General features: G+C 39.7%; 1 long non-coding RNA gene across 1 annotated transcript; it reads right to left on the bottom strand.

The window, feature by feature from the left end:
* Positions 1–11,321: 11,321 nt before the first annotated feature.
* On the bottom strand, positions 11,322–13,223 carry LOC131276336 (uncharacterized). Its single transcript, XR_009183841.2, has 3 exons — positions 13,008–13,223; positions 11,578–11,620; positions 11,322–11,487 (listed from the first exon to the last, which is right to left on the bottom strand). It is a non-coding gene; the product is annotated as an uncharacterized lncRNA (long non-coding RNA).
* Between the last annotated feature and the right edge of the window lie 581 nt (positions 13,224–13,804).

Below are 13,804 nucleotides of genomic sequence, written 5' to 3'. Positions count from 1 at the left end.
TTATTTGGAAGGGCAAGGAGCCCAAAATTACCAAAAACAAATAGAAAAAGAAAAATGAAATTGGATGGTTCATGTTACCCAACTTTAAACCATACTACAAAGCTACAGTCAAAACTGCATGATATTGGCACAACGATAGACATACTGACCAAAGGAACAGAATTGAGAGTTCAGACATATATCCATGCATATATGGTAAACTGATATTTGATAAGGAAACCAAGCCCACTCAGCTGGGACAGAACAGCTTCTTCAACAAATGGTGCTGGAAAAACTGGATATCCATATCTAAAAGAATAAGAGAGGATCACTATCTCACACTCTATACAAAAATTCACTCAAGATGGATCAAAGGCCTAAATATAAGACTCAAGACCATAAAGCTCCTTGAAGATGATGTAGGTTAGCATCTAGGAGATCTTGTAGTAGGAAATGGTTTCATAAACTTAGCACCCAAAGCATAAGCAATGAAAGAAAAAATAGATAAATGGGACCCCCACAAAATTAAAAACTTCTGTGTTTTGAAAGGAGTTTGTCAATAAAGTGAGAAGGCAATATACTCAATGGGAGAAAATATTTGGGAATCACTTATCTGATAAGTATCTAATATCCAGCATATATAAAGAAATACTACATCTCAAATAAAAAGACAAACAATCCCATTTTAAAACTGAGCAAGAAATTTGAATAGACCCTTTTCCAAAGAGGAAATATAAATGGCTAAAAAGCACATGAAAAGATGCTCAATATCACTAGCTATTAGGGAAATGTAAATCAAAATTACACTGAGATATCACCTTATCCCATTAGACTGGCAGTTATTTTTTTAAAAAAAAAAAAAAGAAAACTACAAATGTTGGAGAGAATGTGGGGGAATAGGAACACTTGTCAACTGCTGGTGGGAATGTAGAATGGTGTAGCCATTGTGGAGGATAGTTTGGTGGTTCCTCAGGAAGCTAACCATAGAATTACCATATGATCCAGCAATCCCACTACTATCTAGCAGTATATACAGAAGAATTGAAAGCAGTATGGAACATTCTCACAGTTTAACACCAATGTTCATAGTGGCATTATTCACTCTTACCAAAAGTTGGAAACAACCCAAGTATCCAACAATAGATATATAGATAAGCAAAACATAGTATATACATACAACGGAATATCACTCGGCTATAAGAAGAAATGAAGTCTTGACACGTGGCAACACAGATGAATCTCAAAGACCTTATGTTCAGTAAAGTAAGTCAGTCACTAAAGGACAAACATTGCATGACCTGACTGAAGCATATTGAATATACTTACAGAGACAGAATCTGGAAGACAGGTTACCAAGAGTCAGAAAGGGAGAAGAGCGTAATGAGACAATGCTTAATCTGGGAAGAACATATGATAAGGTGGAAGGGAGTGATTTGGCAGTAGAGGGGGGTGATAGTGGTGCAGGGATGTGAGTGAGGTCAATGGTGCTGGAATGTGAGGGTGAGCAGGGTGGGGATGGGTAGGTTGGACTATCCATGGAACTGGAGGGAGGACTGAAGGAAGGAACAGGTGAATACTCAAGATTTGTAGGTCTTTGGTTGAAACTTCAACTGAGGGAATGTTCCTTTGGCAAATATGGCAGGGGAGGATCACTGGTGCAGGGTGTCAGTGGTGGGGGAATGTGTGGGAAAGGATGGACCTAGGGCATGCTTCTGTGGAATATGAATGTGTTCATCTTGTCACTGGGTAGAGACCTGCACAATAAACAACAAAATATTAAACTCCCACCCTGGGGAGACCTGCTATGTTCTCAAATAGAGGGGCAAAAATCTCTTGAGTGCATAGGCAGTGCCTAATAAAGAAAACAGACCATTATGTAAAGCCCTCAATATTAATGCATGTAACTGTGAATTTTATTTTTGAAAAATTGAAACTGAGTGGTTACCATAGGTTCCAAGGAGAGAGGGAGGGAAGAATAAGTAGAACATAGGATATTTTTAGGGCATTGAAATTGTTTTGCATGATTTTACAATGACAGATACAGGCTGTCATACATTTTGTCAAAAACTATACAACTGTATGGTGCAAAGTGTAAACCATAATATAAACTATTGATCATGGGTAGTAGCATTGCTTCAGTATTTTGAAACATTCATAACAAATGTACCATACTCATGTAAGATGTCATTAATAGGGGAAAATGTGAGAGGGGGAGAGGTGGGATATATAGGAATCCCATATATTTTCCATGTGACTTTTCTGTAACCTAAAGCTTCTTTGAAAATAAAGTGTGAAAAAACATGAAGACACTGGGGAAAACTACAGAAGAAATTACAAACATACATAAAAGATAACAGATCTTAACGGTGGTGATGGGCACAATGCAAGAAACATTTTGGCTTCATTTTTGGGGAGGTTTTGGATTACAGAAAAGTTACAGCTATGGCAGGGGAGAATCACTGGTGAAGGTATCAGTGGTGGGGGTATGTGTGGGGAAGGAGGCACCCAGGGAATGCCTCTATGGAGTATGAATGTGTTCATGTGGTCATGGGGTGCTATCTCAGTGGGTGGAGACCCACACAATAAACAACAAAATATTAAATTCTCATCCTGGGGAGGCCTGCTACATTTTCCAATAGAGTGGCAAGACTCTCTAGAGAACATAGGCAGTGCCTAGTGAAAGAGGACAGACCAATACACCAGGCCCTTAACATTAACACTTGTACTTATGAACCTTATTCTTGTAAAATTGAAACCTAGCCTAATAATATATATATTGCCTAAGAGTTACCGTCTGAAACCCTTGTTATTCAATGTGGCCTCTCTCTAAGCCAAACTCAGCATATAGTCTCACTGGCATCCCCCCTGCCCCACCCCAATGTAGGACATGACTACCAGGAATGGGCCTCCCTGGCACCAAGGGATTATTACCAAGATCGAACAAGTGATGCATTTGGAAAAAGACCTTGATCAAAAGGGGGAAATAGGGAAGCAGATGTGGCTCAAGGATTGGGTTCCTATCTAACATATGGGAGGTACAGGGTTTGATTCCCAGGGCCTCCTAGTGAAGGCAAGCTGGCCCACGTGGTGAGTTGGCCCAAGCAAAGACCTGGCCCACATGGAGTGCTGGTCCAGGTGGTGAGCTGGCCCTAGTGAAGTGCTGGCCCATGCGGCAAGCTGGCCCAAGTTGAAGGCTGGCGCAGCAAGATGATACAACAAAAAAAGATACCAAGGAAAGACAATAAGAGATGCAGCAGACCAGGGAGCTGAGGTGGTGCAAGAGATTGAGCACCCCTCTCCCACTCCAAAAGGTCCCAGAATCAATTCCTGGTGCTGCTAAAGAGAAGACAAGCAGACACAGAAGAATGCACAGAGAATGGACAGAGAACAGACAATGGGGAGAGGGGAGAAATAAATAAATAAATCTTTTTTTAAAAGGTACGGGGAAATATTAAATACAAAAGAGTTTTTATGGCTAAGAGATTTCAGCATGAGTCAGGAGGTCATTCCAGAGATCACTCTTAGACACATCTCAGGAGAACCTCGCTGACTGCCATAATAAACAGTGCCTCAAGTGCTCCCGAAGGCTCTAGAGACATCTAGACACTATAGGAAGGGCAAACAACCCCAGGAAATCCACACCCCATTGATGGGCCTTACCTTGGAATATATGTTAACCTATCTCCCCAGTGCAACAGAGTTAGACTCATTTATAATTTCCCTGCATATGATTCTTCTACCACTTTTATTTGAACCTATAATTAGCACTATACCCATTAAATATATGTCCCAGAGATTTAAATCTTCCATGTTTTCATATGCCAGTTGAGCCCTGAATGGCAGCAAAGTTCTGGCCAACACCTATTCTCCAGGTCATCAGTCTTGTCCAGGACAACTAATAAAGTGATAATGATGGACAATGCCCATCCCCCAAAAAAGAGCATATCTACAACTGCAAGCAAGATATTTCCTCCATCTTACCCAAAGGATCTAAGCCCCCTCTCAATCAAAAACAGAGTGGGCATCACCATCCCAAACTCCTCAAGATTGAGAAGTGAACAAGCATAAGGGGGGGAATGCAACTATGTACCAAAGTAGACTTACTGTTATTCCAGTAATGGAAGAACTTGTAACATTGATATAAACACAGTGGTCACCAGACGTTCTAAGGAGAGGGAGAGGGAAGAATAAGTGGAACAGGGGGCATTTTGGGGACATTGGAATTTTCTGCACGATATTGCAATGATGAGCACAGGCTATTATACATTTTGTCAAAACCTATAAAATCGTACAGTGCAAAGTGTAAACCATAATGTAAACTATAGACCATGGTTAATAGCAATGCTTCAATATTTGTTCATCAGTTTTAACAAATGTACCATGCTAGTGAAAGATGTTATTAATAGGGGAAAACGTGAGGGGGGGTGGGGCATATAAGAATCCCCTATATTTTTTATATAACTTTAATCTAAAACTTTGTTAAAAATAAAGTTTATTTATGTATCTTTTTTATCTAAGTATCTTTTTTAAAAATTTTTAAAAAGTAATTGAGGGCGCACGGCCGACAGCGGGCGGTGTCAAGGGCGGACGCACACCGGCGTGAAGAATGCTGCGGAGACGGAGAGTGGTGGCAATGCGTCTGCTTTATTGAGGAAGACAAGCGTTTATATAGGCTAGGGCGCTGGCGGTAGCAAGGCTAAGCCAAATAAGGCAATGTATGTGAGGGGAGGCCGCTAATTGGCTGGGGGACGGTTGGGGGTGAGGTAGGAGGGTAAGGGGCCACGTGTGGGGTGCGGATTGGCTTAAGCTGAAGGTGACCTCCGATTGGTTGTTGGAGGCTGTTGCTAGGTAAAGGGGCAGAGGCGAGGTTATCATTCTGGTGGGGGGTATATGGGGGCTGGGGCAGAAGATAAGGGGAAGTTGTGGGTTGGGTTCTGGTGAGGCGCGAGAGGCAGGCCGATTACCCTAGGGCGGCCCCTATGGAGACCGGATGCTGGTGGAGATAGAGGAGGCAGCCGTTACGGGCAAGAGTAGCAGGGGGGCAACGATCTACCCGCGCCAAGCACTCACCCAGCAGGAGACGAGGCCTCATCTCAACGTGCTGGGCCTGCCCAACGATGGTAGCATGCTTGTTACCTCAAGTAATGAAGTTTAAAAAAATGAGGGAGAGATGAAGACATTCCAGATAAACAAAACTTGAATGGCTGGCCCTACAAGAGATGCTACAAAGAGTTCTTCAGGTTGAAAGAAAAGGGCAATAGAGATCAAAGCCATGTGAAGAAATAAAGATCTCAGTGAGGGTAACAACATGGGTAAATATAAATGCCAGTACTACAGTATTTTTGATTTGTAACTCCACTTTTAATTCCTACAGGACCTAAAAGGCAGCTGTAATAAAATGTAATGATAAATCAGTGATTTGAGACTTATAATGTATAAACAATTAATTTGTGACAAGAAAACAACATAAAGGTGGGGGGACAGAGAGGTATAGGAATCTAGTTAGTGTATATTATTGAATTTAAGTTGGAATCTCAGAGCAAACTAGATTGTTATAAATTCAGGACATTAAACTTAAGCTGCATGGCAACTACAAAGAATTAGAGAAAATGCAAGCTCATAGAGACGGAAATTGGAGTGCAGGTTGTCAGAGGTGTGGGGCAGGTGAAATGGGGAGTTAATGCACAATAGGTGCAGAGTTTCTCTTTAGGGAGATAGGAAAGTTTTAATAATGGAAGGTAGAGATGGTACCTCAGTATTATGAATGTGATTAATCCCATTCAATGGTATGCTTGGAATGGCTGAGATGGGAAAATCTATATTGTATATATGTTTCCACAATTTAAAAAAGAAAGAAAGAAAGAAAAGCAAAAGAGACAATGACAATTAAATGCTATACACGATACTGGATGAGATGTAATAAGGGAGGAGAAAAGGTTCAAAGGGATGTTATTGGGACTTATGAAAAAAATGGAATATAGAGTATAACCTTTCTATCACTGTTAAATTTCTTGAACTTGATAATCGCACTTAAGGTGGTTACATAGTGAATATCCTTGTTCTTAGGAGATGTACATGGCAGTATTAGTGTTTAAAAAGCATGATGTATACAACCTACACTCAAATATTAAGGAAATAGATTGATAAATAGATAGATGGATAATAGAATAATATTTGCCAGATCATATCTTGTGACAAAATGTTAAAATTGGTGAATATAGGTATCCGGGTTTGGGTGAGGTGGTATGATAGAGTTCTCTGTATGGGGTTTGTATCATTTTTGTAACTGTTCTGTATGTTTGAAAGTATTTCAAAATAAAAAGATGTTTAAAAGCTTCCTACAAAGGACAGTCAATATCCAGATGATTTCACTGCTTAATTAATTCCAAATATTTAAGGAAGGAATAATCCAAATCTCACAAAATTCCTTCAGGTAGTAAAGGAAAAGTTTCCAGAAAGGAATACTCCCCAACTCTTTTTATGAAACCAGCATTACGTTGATATCAAAACCAAAGAAAGGGAAGCAGCTGTGGCTCAATCAGCTGGGCTCCCATCTACCACATGGAAGGCCCTGGGTTCGTGTCCCAGGGCCTCCTTGTGAAGGCATGGAGAGCTGACAGCCCATGTGTTGCAAGATGCAGCAAGATAATGCAACAAAAGGGAGACAGACACAGAAAAATGTGCAGCAAATGGAAACAGAGGACAGACAACAAAAAAAAACAAGCCACAAGGGGGGAATAAATCATTTTTTAAAATCTAGATTTAAAAAAAAACAAAGAAAATATAAAAAAAGAAAGCTAGTGACTAATATCCCTCATGAACATAGACAAAAAAAGCCTTAACAGTATATTAGTACATTAAATCTATTAATATAGAAAAGAACAAATATTTCATGACTACTTAGGTTATACCAGAATTCCAATTTTGGTTAAATATTTTAAAATAAAGCAAAGTAATAATACACCACATTAACAATTATAGAAGAAAACCATATATCCATCTCAATAGATGCAGAGAAATCATTTGACAAAATTCAGCAATTCATGATTTAAAAAATAATTTCAGCAATGTAGGAACTTCCTCAACCTGATCAAGAGTATTTACAAATAATTACTGCTAATATTCTTATTGGGCAAAGACACCATTTTTCCTCAATATCGGGAACAAGATAAGAATGTCTGTACTCATCATCTCTCTTCAACATTGTACTAGAGCTCTAGCCAGTACAATAAGGGAAGAAAAAAAAATAACAGGTATACAAATTGGAAAGGGAGAAATAAATGGTATTTATTCACTGACACGGTTGTGTATGTAGGAAATCCTATAAGTGAATTTCGCAAAGCAGTAGGATAAAATGCCTATTAAAATATTGTGTTTCTTTACTATGGGCATATGCTGACTGCAAGTACTAGCAACAAAAATTGGAAAATTAAATTTTTTTAAATTCCACTTATACTAGCATCAGAAGATAGCAAATCCTCAGGAATAAACTTAACAAAATACTATACTGAAAACTTCAAAACTGTAAAATGTTGTTGTAATAAATTAAAGAAGCTAAATTAGCAACATTGCCTTAACTGATGCCATGCAGCCCCACTCTATAAACTACCCAGGGGGTTGCTTTGTAGAAATTGACAAGCTAATTCTAAAATTTATGTTGAAATGCCTAGGACCTAGAATAGTCAATACAACCTTGACCAAAAAAAAAAAAGTTATAGGACATAGACTTCCTGACTTCAAGACGCACTTAAAAAATACGGTAACCAAGATAGAACGGTATCGGCACAAAGAGAGACGATCAATAGAACAGAAGGGCCCAGGAATAGACTCATGCATATATCATCAATTGATTTTTATAAAGGAATGTAGTCAATTCAAGGGGGTAGTCTTTTTGACAAATGGTACTAGAACAGCTAGGTATTCAACAGGAAATAGATTAACTTCAACAACTACCTCTCACCTTGCACAAAATTTAACCCAAAATGTATCATAGCCCATAACATCCATAAGGAAACATAAAAGAAAAATTTTGCAATCTTGAGAATAGAAAGATTTATTAGACAAAATGCAAAAAGCATGAGACATAAAAAGAAAAAATGATAAATTAGATTTTAAAATAAAAAACTTCTGTATTTCAAAATATATTGTAAAGAAAATCAAGAGCAAACCACAGACTGGAAGAAAATATTCTCATTTTTAGTATATCTACAGGTTTGTTTTAAATTGTGACAACATATATATAACATGAAATTTGCTATTTTAATGATTTTAGAGCATTACCTACACTTCAATGGCATTAGTTACATTTATTACAATTTTGTGCTACAATCACTATTTTAATTTTTTGTCTCACAAGGAACTTACATCTGAAATAAGGTACTTTTATAACTCAATAATAGGAAAAAACTATCCAATTTTTTAATGTTCAAAAGATTTTAACCAATTCTTCATTATATATAAATGTTCAATAAGCATAAGTAATGTGTTCAATATCTCTAGTCATCAGAGGAATGCAAACTAAATTAATAATGAGGAAACCTTACACCTACTATAACATTAAATTTAAAATAAAGCAACAAATGTTGGTGAGAAGGTAGAGCAAATAGAACTCTTCATACATTGTTGGTAGGACTGTAAAATTGAGCAAAATGTTTAGAGAAGAGTGTGGTTGTTTCTTTAAAAGTTAAATATGCACTTAACCTTATGACTCAGGAATTTCAGTCTTACCCATTTGCCTCAGATAAATGAAAATATATGATAACCAAAAAAATTCTATATGCATGTTCACCACAGCTTTAATGATAATTGTGGCAGTTTGATATTATTTACGAATTCCAAAAACAGATTTTGATTATGTTTGTAAACTGGTCGGTTCCTCTGGGCAGTAATTACCCTTTGATTGTATTAAAATCAAAGATTACATTTACTTGATTAAATTAAGATTAGGGATTTGACTCGGCCATGTCAGTAGAGTGATGAGTCCCTACCCCCTTGTTGGGCATACACTCACAGAGAAAAAGACATGGCAGAGGAAGAGAGATAGCTCATTAGACATGGCAGAGGTTCTGGGAAGAGAGATGAGACTGATAGTCTACAGCTGACCTTGTGAAGAGAACAGAGCAGTTGAGCCTGGATAGAAACAAGCCCCAGGGAGAGAGATGAGCCTTATGACAGCCTACAGCTGAGATTGGAAGAAGCTGGCACCACAGAGTCTTAAAAGAAAGAAGGAAGGCTGAACCCTTGCTAACAATGCCCGCCATCTTGCTCCAACATACAGCAAGTGACTTTGGGTGAGCAAGTACCTCTAATGGTACCTTGAGTTGGACTCTTAGGGACTTGTGATTATAAGCTTCTACCCCAAATAAATACCCTTTATAAAAGCCAAAAGATTTCTGGTACTTTGCATCAGCACCCCTTTGGCTGACTAATACAATAGTCAAAATGGAAACAACCCAAATGTTTATCAACTAGCAACCAGATAAAGTGTGATTTATTCTTGCAATTAAAAGGAATGAATTTTCTATGCTCAATGACATGAATGAATCTCAAAAACATTTTGGTAAGCAAAAGCAGCCAGGCACGAAAGGTATATATACCATATGATTTCATTTATATAAAATTATTGAACAGGCAAAACTAATCTTTAGACATAGAAATCCCATCAGTGGTTGTTGGGATTGGGGTGGGGTAGGGGAGAGAGTACTGAGGTCAACTAAATGCAAATGGGCACAAGGGAACTTTTTGTAGTACTGAGAACATTCCTCATTTTAATTGGAGTGATGATTACACTGGTATTCACTGAGTTGTATACTTAAAATGAGGACATTTTATTCTGTGAGTTGTGTCTCCATAAAACTGATTTTTTTCAAAGTTACAATTCCGATTTTATTTTCCTGTTTTGTGAAGAGTTTCTTTCAACAATTAGTCATACTTGCAATATCCATCAACTCTCTATATGACCCTCAACACTTTAGGCCACTGTCTTTTCACTTATCACCATTAAATAGTTTACAAGAAAATCAAGTTAAAATCTATTCTGTTAGGGAGCAGAGGATGTGGTTCAACCTATTGAGCACCTACTTTCCATATGGGAAGTCCCAGATTTCGTTCCCGGTAGCTCCTAAAAACAAAACAGAAAACAAACAACAAGCAAAACAAACAAACAAACAAAAAACCAACTCAGGGGAGATGATGTGACTCACTGGTTGAGTGCTGACTTCCCACATACAAAGCCCCAGATTCAATCCTTGACACTGGTACCTCAAAAAAAAAAAAACATCTATTTTGCTTATTCTTGCATTCCTGAATATATGGCCATTTTTTATATCATTGATCAACTTTCCAACTTTGGTTCAATTCAGTTCATTAGAGAAACCCTTTTAATTACTAAGGTACCACTGATTTCCCATTTTGGAGAAACTGAATCAAGAGACGATGCAAAAAAAAAAAAAAAAATCATGGATTCCAGGCTTTGACTAATTATCTCAGGAGTTCAGGGATGATGAGTACCAATGAGAATTTAGAAAACTGCAAATTCCTCAGTTTGAATTATGAATAAACTTTTAGTGAGACTACCTCCTGGGATTCTCTACCTCACATCCATAGAGACCGATGTCCCAGAGGAAGTTATGGAGGTGTCCCACTAACAAATCATTATTTGAAGAGAAGAAATCTTGACCTAATACGAACTGCTGTATTAATCACCCTCAAAACAATTCTCCTAAATGCAGAAGTCTTGCAATTTCTTGAGAGCTTTACGAATAGAATTGACTTAAACATCACGAAACTTGCCTTAAATTCGAGAGAGAGAGATTCATTTGCCCAGTGCAGAAAGGAAAAGGAAATTTTTCTGTTTCAATTAACAGACGTAAATCCAGTCTCTCTCCTTTTCTTTCAGTCTAGCTGTGGGTGAGGACACACCTCAGGACCAGAAGTTTTTCCCTGGGAATCATTAGCACTGTAAGTACTGCTTTGCCACTTAGAGAGAAAGAGTACTATTTTGAATAAGGTTTTGCTTTTTGCCAGAATGACAGATACAAATAGTCTTGATGCCTTAAAGCCTTCAGGTAAATTTCAATAAATGAATTTAGCTTCATGCAGAAAAGTCATAACAATTATCTGGACTTGGATCTTCCTAAACAAAAGAGGTCTTTATTCACAGCATCTTTCCCAGAACCATCAATCCATGAGATGAATTTCAAAACTGATTATCTTTATTCGCATTCCAGCTCTGGGCAGTCCCCCAAATAGTGTTTCTGGGTGAACTCTTTCCCTTTGTGGAACCTATAGGATATGTTACTGCATGATCAAATTCTCGAAAAAAATGAAATTGGACCCTATTGACAATTTATTAATAGAAACAGAATAAACCCCAAGAGTTAGGACATATTGCCCTTAGCCAAATCTAGAACAGAAAATAAATGCATTAATACCTTTCTTTTTTTTTTTTCTTCCAATACTTTGAAAAGTTTAAGAAAATTGCAGGGTCCTTGACAGCAACAACCATAGCTTAGGGAAAAAAAACAAAAACAAAAATTACTCAACTCAATCCCAAAACCACTGAGCATTAAATGTGTAAAGAAAGCTTACTGTACTCACTGTGCTCTGGTTTTTCTCCCAACTTCTAAGAAACAGCAAATGCCTGATTAGGGAAAGATTACACAGCAAAACTCAAAAAAAGAAAAGCTGGGAGCAGCAGCATGAGTCCAAGTATTCAGCAAACATTCCCTTGTCATAACATTTTCAACTTAGAAATGTAAGAGATAGCAGTACATATAAACATACGGCAGCATCAGGATACACAAAATGATACATAAGCAGAAGCTATTCATGTAAATAATTATTTTTAAAAAGATACATACATATATATATCTTTTGAGGGCTTATTTTGTGCCAGACCCCGGCAGATAAATAGCATCTGTGGAAGAGGCCAACCAAATAAATGGGAAATGCAACTGTGTGACTGTGCAGATAGAGACAAGCACAGGGTGTTACGGAGACACGTGAGAGTCGTTCCTTAACCAGACTGGAAAGGGTTAGGCCTCCCATGGAGGTGGCTCCTAAGCTGAGCCCGGAAGTCCAGAGGACTTATCCAAATGATGGAGAGGGGAGGAGTGTATTCCAGGCAAAGGGAACAGCATGTGCTAGGATAGGAGGCAAGAGGGAGGATGATGCTTTCAGGAACTAAAGTGGGGGTCGGCAAGCTGTTTCTGTAAAGCGTCAGATAGCGACTGTTTTAGGCTTTGTGGGCCATGTGGCTTCTGACACAACTCTCCGACTCCACCCTTGCAGTCTGAGAGCAGCCACATACAATCTGTAAACAAATGCGCACAGCTGTGTTCCTGTTAAACTTTATTTTGGGGGAGCCAACCTCTGAACCACAGTAACTCAAGAGGTATGAGGTTGTTGTTATGCGGGGAGGAGCGGGATGAGGGGGGTGGGGGGTATATGGGGGCCTCATATTATTTTAATGTAACATTTAAAAAAATTTTTTTAAGTGGTATGGGGAGAAAAGGAGAAACAGCAGACAAGCAGGCAGGTAAGGCTGGACCATCCATGGCCTTGAATGTCCCACTAAGGAGCCTGGGTGTAGCCCTCACAGTGCTGAGGAGTGACATGGTCAGAATTGGGGTTTGAATGACCACCCATCCCAACAACTTGAAATACGGAGAGGAAATAGTGTGGCAGGTGGGGAGACAAGAGGTCCAGTCGGGAGGCTGCTCTTAAAGCAGCCTCAGATAAGATGGCAAGAAGAGAAGGGAGTGGAGAGTCAGTAAGGAGGTAAAGTTAACAGGACCTGGTGGCTGAGCGAAATGGGAAAATGAGGAGGGACACCGTTTGACCCTATACATTGTGACTTTTTCTAAAGGAAATGGAAGAGTCTAGAATATACAACTCAATTTCAGTGAGCATACAGATGGCCATATTTTGTGCAGTATTTTAACTTCAGTGTAACCTCAGTTTCCTAAGGTAACTTTCCGGTGATACTTTGAAATATTGTTTTTGCCTGCTAACTCCAGCCCCCTTACCTCCTCCAAAATCACACCAAACTGCGCGCGTGCTCACAGTCGGGGCGGCGACTGCCTGGGCCCTGCCTCTTCTTGTTCTCCTTCCCTTCTCCTGGGCGCAGCCGGGAACCCCTGCTCTCAGCCGGCTCCACCGCTTCAGCTGGCTCCGCTTCTGCTGACTCGACTGCTGGGCTCCTGGGTCCCTGTGGTACCAAGGCGAAGCCACGTTCCTTGCAAACCCAGAGAAGATAACGTCTCTCCCCTCTAAGACGTGTCCCACTTTGTCACCTGGAGAGCGCGGCAGTGCTGTCTGTGACCAGGACCTCAAAGGAGTCATCCCGTCACCCCCTGTGGCCCTTTCCTCCATAAAGCTTATGGAAGTGTGTGTGTGCGTGCGTGCGTGTATGGAGGAGGCAGGGCAATACCGTGCCGCGCGCACACGCGCGCGCGCACACACACACACATTTCCTCCCACATTAGCAAATTCCCTGACTCAAGATTTTCTCCTCCAAAATCCTCGAAAACCCATCCTGTAAACGGACTCAGGACCTTGCCCCACCTCTTAGTTTATCAAACAAGTCAGGACAAGGCCCAGCCTCAGCTTCAGCTCAAGCTGGATCCTCTGCTCGAGCTCCATTTCCAGAGACCCTGGGTCCTCGCCTGGAATGTGTTTCCTCTCCCCCACCCCACTCTCCCTTCCCATTTAGCTCCTCTTGAACTGAGCTCTGGCACCTCTTCTGGAAAACCTCCAGGAGTTTAACCCCTGCCCTGGCCGGGGAAGGGATTCTTCCGCTGTGTTTCCGAACAATCTCTGCGCA

This window comes from Dasypus novemcinctus, chromosome 27 (assembly GCF_030445035.2).
Source record: "Dasypus novemcinctus isolate mDasNov1 chromosome 27, mDasNov1.1.hap2, whole genome shotgun sequence".
In the NCBI taxonomy this organism is placed as follows: Eukaryota; Metazoa; Chordata; class Mammalia; order Cingulata; family Dasypodidae; genus Dasypus; species Dasypus novemcinctus.
Note: the sequence above shows the minus strand (reverse complement) of the source record. Positions and strands in the feature narration are given on the sequence as shown.